Here is an 8,213-nt window from a genome sequence, read left to right on the forward strand (position 1 = left end):
GTTGTCAGGAGTGTTTTCCAGGGTGTACTGAAGGACAAGAAGTTCAAAGCTACTCCTTCGTTTGTGAGGCATACTGTTCTTGTCAAGCTTACGCAGGAAGATGACGTGGCATGCCTCCACAAACAAGTTTATGAGTGGCAAGGCCACAAGGTTGTCTTCATGAAGGTTCATAGGATTGATCTGCTGTCGGACGTCCTCGATGATGTTCATGGCAAGGTCCGTCTTGTGTCCAGCCCAAATTAGATCGAGGCATGAAATAGTTTCCCCAACTAGTGTTTAATAGTAGTTTGGATTGTGTGTAATTATCCGAACCTTGCATGTTATCGAGCCCTCTGGGGCTAGTACTCTGTTTGAATCCGTCTATGGGAACTGCTGCTACTTTTGTGTGCCCATGAATCATGTGAGAACCATCGTAATTGTTGCCGAAACTGATGCATCCTCACTAGTTTTTTCATGAATATGGCATGGTAAGACATAAGTTGTCACGGTTTATCATACGAGCAGTGTGTGTTTTGATGAAATAGTGTACTCGTTCAAGAACTGTGCGCCGACATATACATAAGTATTTGTAAACACTGTTGGTGCTACCCCACTTGTAAGCAGTTGTGCAAAACATGGCACATTGGCTCAACTCGCTTCAACACTAGGCTATCGACCAGCTAACAATCAACAATCTGTTGTCTGACATATAAGCAACTATGTATCTTGTTATAGTGGTTCATGTAGTTAACTGAGGCCACAATGTAAATTCCAAACGTTCACACGCTAGTCCAGCGTTCATGTGGAACACTCACATTAAACTCGGCTTCATAAAAAACTTGAAAAACATAAGTTAAGAAATTTTATACATCTCAATGATTCATAGAACATAAAAACATATAGTAGTTCACAACAAAAGACAAAGTTGTGAGAAGGTTTACAAATCAGGAAAAAACAAGCAAGGCTTCTCTAAACAAAGGGCCTCCTGGCAGGCTTAAATTTCTTGGAGTTCACTCTGGGTTTTTTCCTGTTGCCACCATCCAGGGTTAGGTTCTCTCACTCCAGAATAACCAATTATAATTGTGTTCTCACCTGGAATGCTGTACTGAACCATGTAGTGTACTGACCAGGTGAAATTCTTGTGCATCCCACTAAATTTAAGCACCGCTATTTGCAGAAATAAGCAGACCACAATGCCTCTTGTCCGTGCACCTGTCCAAAAAACCACCATGCAGCCGTGCCAACTAGTCCTTGGTCCATGGATGAACAGGTAGAAAGTGCATTCCGGACTAGGATGCAGTTGTTTTTGCTCATCCCTACACTGCAATCAGGAAGTAAAACGTACAAATCAACTTCTTTTATATTGCGTTGGTCATTCTACCTAGTAACTAGCAATGTAGGAATACCTGGAAGACGGGTGGTTAGACGATGGCAACGAGGGATAGCCATCTCATTTTGCGCAGTTCTACTAAAACTGAGGTTTGTGCTTTTGATTGTGCGGATAGAAACAATATGGAGACACACATCCTAAAACAATATGGAGACAGACATCCTTGTTTGCGCAAATACAAAATACGGTTATTTAAACAGTGACAGATATTTGCAGTGGCGTATGATTAATAGAAGCATCTATTGTGTTATAATTGGCACTCGATTGACAGTATGAAAGTGTCCTTAAGTAAGTAGAATCATATCACATCAACACTGCCACTAGATTAACATGCAGAACAATAGCATTAGTATTACTATCATGAGAGTAGCACATGGTTAGTAAATGTGCAATCAAATTTGTGCAGTTCCACTGGGATGAAGCAATGTTAGCGGTGTGAGATTTAAGTGTAACTGCAAAAACACAATTCATGGGAAATAAAGCAAGATAGAAGCACTTCATAAAATGGTGGTGGCATTGCTTCAATTTATCGACGACACTAGACCATTACTTATAGTGACATTAGGTGGCATTGCTTAATGCTTCATGTGATTTTACATTAACGGTAGCAATATGGGCGTAGGGACAGCAGGGGCATAAAGTGGTGAGGCAGATGTGGTTGCCGAGAGCGGCAAACACTCAGGCAGCATGTCTGCATTTGTCCCATTTTTTATCTCCTCGGCGACATTTTCCTATGTGAGCACAGGAAATCTAGACCTGCTCATTCTCATTTGTGTTGTCCCCCAACACCCGTCACTTTCTTTCCTTTTTCAACCAAGAGACAAGTCCACTTCCACCCACCCTTCGCCATCCACCATGCTTTCTTTGTCTTCTCAACCAAGAGACCGGTTGGGTAGCCAGTATCTACTACTTTCCCCCGTTTCCTCTTAGAACCAAGTCATGGATTCATGCTATAGCTTTCCCACTTTCTTCCCTGTTTGAACCAACTCTTAGAGTCAATTGTATGAACTAGCTTTACCTCTAATAATAGTAGAAGTCTAGGTGGCTTTGGAACAATGGACGGAAGTAGAAAAAGATACACACGAAGCCAAGTGGGGAGCTGGGGCAGTAGAGCAAGGCAGGTTTCGAAGGAATATATACCCGAGGGTCGTCGGCATGTGGCAAAGACGGCATCGGGAGGCCGCATCTTGGCCACAATACCGCGGGGAGGAAGAAGGGGTTGGAGGCCCTCCCGAGCTGGCGCTCTCTCAGAGAGAATGGAACGGCCGCCGACCGAGACACGCGGGCAGCCGTTGGTCTCCTCCCTCGCCGCCGACGACAGCGTGAATGATGCACCTACACCCCTGCCTCGGTCGAGGTTGTCCGGCCGGATTTGTGACTAGCCGTGAGCTGAGAGAGAGTGTGTTCACCTATGTCTTGCTTAGATCTATAGAGCATGAGAGAGTGAACGAGAGGAACCCTAGTAAAGCAAGCGCTAAGGCTCCTGCTTATATATATAGTGGAGTGATTTTGTTGTACCAGCTTCAAAAAAATGTGCTCCTACGTGTACCCGCGAGTGGGTGTGAGAGAACTAGTGCGTGCGTGCACCGCTTCTCTTCGTGAGAGTACAATATACTATGCCCAAAGAACGTTCGCCGCAAGAGTAGTAGTATAAGTGTGTGACGTGTGAGCTAAAATAAAATGTGCGGGGCGTCTTTTGTTTTTTAGATGTTCTGAGGGTAGGGTGTGAAGAGCACATATGTGTGTGACGTCTACCTGCAGATAGACGGTGGGTGCGAGAGGACTCAGGAGAGTCGTGACTTGTGAGGGTGCGTGTGCGTGAGAGAGAGGGGGGAACATATCAATGCAATGCATGTGTCCATAAACCATTATCCGACAAACGTTTGCCACAAGCCTTTTCCTGATGAACGCCGTAAGAACCGTTAGATCGGCACCCGACAGTGTCAGTTTTGCCATGTCATTTAACAAAACAGCCACTCCTCCTACACACAAATCTTCCACATGAGTGTTAGCTGCCGTATGCTCCCTCCATTCCAAAATGTAGTGCATATAGCTTTATTGAAAATTCAAACCTCACAACTTTTTACCGAGTTTTCGTGTACCAAATTGCACATGTAGAATACCCTGTATATATCATTTCATTCATCTGCGAGAGGTAACTATAAAGATGGCGGAGGAGTCTACAAAGAAAGACCATCGTATCACCTGCAGCAATTTCAACCATCCTTTGGTGTGGAGGAATATCATAGGAACTCTATATGATATGATTTTTATAGGATTTTTTCCTTTAGAGCCAATTGGTTCATAGGAATAGATTCATATACTCCACATTTCAAAGGAAATAAACATGATATCATTTCTATAGCTTTAGAGCCACTTGATCCATATGAATGGATTCCTATACTCCCATAATTTCAAAGGAAAATAAACATTAGCGTATATTCAATAGAGAAGTTCCTATGATATGAACCAAATTACATCTCTTTTCTAATCCCACCTCATAGGAATTGAGATACATGTCATCTCTAGATTCAATAGAAAAGTTCCTATGATTGAACCAAATGACATCTCTTTTCCAATCCCTACTCATAGGAATTGAGATACTCCATGTCATCTCTTTCCCTACAACTTCCATGTATACATCTTGTATTCCTAAATAGCTAGTACAACCCACTAGTAGCTTTTTTCCAATACATGCAACTATGGCACAAGAACTATATAGTGTGTGAATAAATTTGAAAGATGGTCGCTGGATGAAGCTAATCCGACAGTGCAGAGATGGCAAATCCGAGCACTACTGGTCATTGGATATCATCAACATTCCACCAGATCTGCCACATGTACAATTTAGAAGACTCCATGGTTGAACTTAAGCATAATGCACAAACCTCAAAACACAAGCACTTCTCATTTGTTCTAGAATCTTCCGTATCATAATTGAATTTTTTCTAAATGAATTGCCATTATTTGTTTTTTACTTTATGCTTTACAATGCACAACCCCATGAATCTTAACATTTTTATAGAACTAATTGATTTTGAATGAGATGAACTATAAGAACTAAACGAACATCTACATCATGCATATATGACTCAAAGCTTTACATGTTATAGTGTGTATTTATTCATAATTTGGTTTCGAAATCTCATGCATTCAATGCATGTGTACCTTACTACTTTTGAGTAGTGTAGCAAATTCACGCGGCCCCGGGTATATCAAAATGCAGGGCCCATGCATCATTGCCTTTCGGTCGAACCTACGTCCACAATTTTTTGTACGTATTATATCTCCACTGGTCCCCGAACCCAAAATGTTGCCTCGTTCCCCTAAAACCAAGCGACCCACACATATTTAAGGCGTCGACTCAAACTCAATCCCTCTCCCGTTTACTACGACGTGGCCCCGCACATCGTAGTAGTACTCCTACAAACCCTACCTCCGCACGCATCATTGGTTTTCTTCAAGATGACGAGGGAGAAGCCGATTTGTAGTGGAGGCGCTTTAAAAAAATGATCTATACTGGAGACCCCTACCCTAGGATGCCCTAGGTAGCTGCCACACGCATCATTGGTTTTCTATTTTCTTTATGCTCTTGCGCCCTAGAGTGAAATGATAGTTGCTTCGTCCATCCAGCTTAATGCGGGAAAGGTGGGGCTTTGTGATTTGACCCCTCATCACTCATTTTCTACTACTGCGGCGCTACAACCGGGGTGCCTCCAATTCCAACCGCTGCTCTGAACTGTAATTTGGTGCATCGCATGTGGAACAAGACGGTGGATGAGCCACATGTCGGCCAGAGGGGTCCTGTTAAGTTTGTCGCCATTTCGTGTGCGGACTGACCCTGCTTGAGTTGCTACGCCAACGCGACAGGTGCAGCCTACCACTTGGTTTTGCTCCTTGGTGAATCCCGACTATATTGATCTAAAAAGATATGTACTGAACTACCCTCTCCGTCTCGTTTTTTTAGGCATCTCGGTTTATAGGGCGTGCACGTAGTTCTAGGTCATCCATTTGACTAACTAAATATCAGCTACTATGTCACAAAAAGTATATCATTGGATTATTAAGCGGATGTAGTTTCTAAACATATACTGGTCATCACATATATAGCCAATTAAATACTCAACCTAGAACAACGTGCATGCCATGTGAACCGATACGGAGGAAGTATAGTAGTAAAAATGAGGTGATTTTACCGAGCGATTGGAGGGGGGCATGGCCTATCATGCGGTCCCACGTGTCATGATGTACCAAGGTGATGCGTGTGTCCCTCTTGAGGCAGAAGCAATACTACGTGGTTTGAGATGATGGCGAACCGAAGTGTGAAATAATGGTTGCTTCATCCTTCTGGGAAGGTGCGGCATTGTGATTTGACATCTCATTGCTCATTACTACTACTACTGGGGCGGTACGACTAGGGTGCGTCCCCCTGCTGTTCTGCACTATTATTTGGTGCTTGACACGTCGACCCGGTTGCTATATGTCCCACATGTCGGCGACAGGAAGTACATAATTCATGAAAGCGAGCATCGACGGAGGAGTACAAGACACGGCTTGGTTTTTTGCTGCTTCGCGCGATCCATCGATACAAACCCAGACTAAAAAAGGCAAGGGCGGGTATTTTCCCGCGCGGCAGGCAGGGGAGTTTGGCATAGTCTGTTCGAGGCAAGGAGGCATGAAGGGAAACAAGCAAATAAAGGTTGAGCGACTTAGTTTTGGGAAAATCTGATTTTACGGAGTACGTACCCACTAGGGTTTATAGGGCTCATCTAAAAAACATTCGTTTTTATGTTTTATAAGTCTCAATTCTACTACTAGTAGTAGTACCATCACATGTAGGATTTCTAGGTGCGTTAGATCACCCGATGCAAGCAGTGTCAAGAGAAAACTCACCAATGCATGTAGAAGTTCATGGAAATTTAGTGGTCGTTCATGCATTCATTCTAATTAATGCCTCGGTAAACATAACTTCTTGAGAAAAACGAGCGTACTAATTACTTGTGCAAACTAGGAGTACGAAATTAATTCGACCAACTCACCGTCTACCTTGGTTGGAGAGATTTTGAAATTGAGCCATAAACTGGAAAGGAGGGAGTAGTAACTTTTGTCTCGATTACTATTTGTGGCCTTGTATAGATGCAAAATGTATTTTTTTATAGTGACCTTGTATAAGTAAATGGAGGGAGTGCTAAAGGACATATATATTCCAAACAATATGATAATCTCTCTAACCAAGGTAGTAGGGATGAGGAGTAAACGGAGAGAGTACTAAAAATTTTCTCCTCGTCCGGGGAGCCACCGCACGCATGGGCGAGGGAGCAAGCGTAAGGCGTACAATACTTCTACTAGTAAGCAAGCTTCACCTCATCCTGCGAGCCACCGCGCCCGTGGGCGGGGGAGGCGGCGTACTAAGCAGGCTTCTCCCCATTCTGCGAGTTGACGAGACACATCAAAAGTACTCCAGTGTATAGTGCCTTGCCTCTAAGGTAGGCCCCACATGGTTTGCCTCTTTTTTAACATAACGCGTCAAGTCGCAATTTGTTTGTTCACCCGTGGTAGATGATCCTCCCTCCACCAAGTGGACAACCAGTACACGGTCAAATTACCATGTGGGCTGCCTTTTCGTATAGAAATGAGCTCCACCGTGTACCCGCGCGGGTGTGGTTGGGAAAGAGATGGGAGTACGTGCGTCGTGCATGCACCTCTTCTCTTCATGCACGTCCCCCACCAACGTGGGTGTGTGTGCGAGATACAAACCTAGACAAATGGCTTGTGTGGAATAACTACTCTTCGCAAGCCATTGTAAGAGTGGACAAAATGGTGAAGGAGGAGATAGGGGAGCGGCGGAGGTGTGCGATTCTTGGCCGGTGTTTGGCCTTGTTTAAATAGGAGATTAAATAGACGGCAGACGGGAGGAGCTCGGCCGGTGTTGCGTTTAATGCCGTACGTGTGTCCAGAGTGGATTTCTCGGCTTCCACACAGGCGGGTTTCATGGAGGCATTTGAATGCGGAAAGGAGGCGTGTTTAGCCGGGCGTGCTGCGAGTGGCGCCCTCGACTCTGACGTAGGACACCGCGCCGTTCTTCAACTGATGTGTGGGCTCTTTGGGTACATGGCCTGCATGTCAGTGACCCAACGCAGGCAGCGCACAGTAGAGGAACCTTTGGTGGGCCAGGGTGGTCAGAAACGGGCATTTCATAAACCAATGATTGTTCATTGAGTGTGACGTCATACTTTTCATGTATATAAGCCTACTATGTTGATAGACCGTTCGATACGTTGTGATTCATAAAGACCGCTGCAAACATCAATGTTCTGCTTATCACAGATAAGATTGATTAATACCCATAACAATCCATGTCCTTAACAAAGGGTGCATGCACGTATAGGTTGAGCGTGTGTCTTGCATCGTGTGCTGTGTGCATGCAGGCGTGCGAGTGCTGCGTGCGTGCAAGGTTACGTTTCAGTGTTGCATGCATGTGTGCATACGTGCGTGTGTTCATGAGTACATGTGTACGTGTCAGTGTTGCACGCCTGCATGTGTGTGTTCGTTATGTGTACATGTCAGTGTTGCACGCCTACATGAGTGTGTGTCTTGCGTGCATGCATGTGTATGTGCGGGGTGAGGCTACACATCAGTCGACCGACTTTTTCATCTCTGGTCATTAGATTTTCCAGCCGTTGGATACGAAATCAAGGGCCTGCAGTTTATCATCAAACTCCACCCCCTAAGCCTCTAGCCACCACCGGCCCCCGCCGCCCGCGGTCGGCCCGCGTTGCCACACTGCCCCGCCCGCCCTGAAACCACTCCCCACCGCCGGTCCGCCGCCGCACCGGCCATCCCT

Source organism: Triticum dicoccoides, chromosome 4A (genome assembly GCF_002162155.2).
Source record: "Triticum dicoccoides isolate Atlit2015 ecotype Zavitan chromosome 4A, WEW_v2.0, whole genome shotgun sequence".
Taxonomy (NCBI): Eukaryota; Viridiplantae; Streptophyta; class Magnoliopsida; order Poales; family Poaceae; genus Triticum; species Triticum dicoccoides.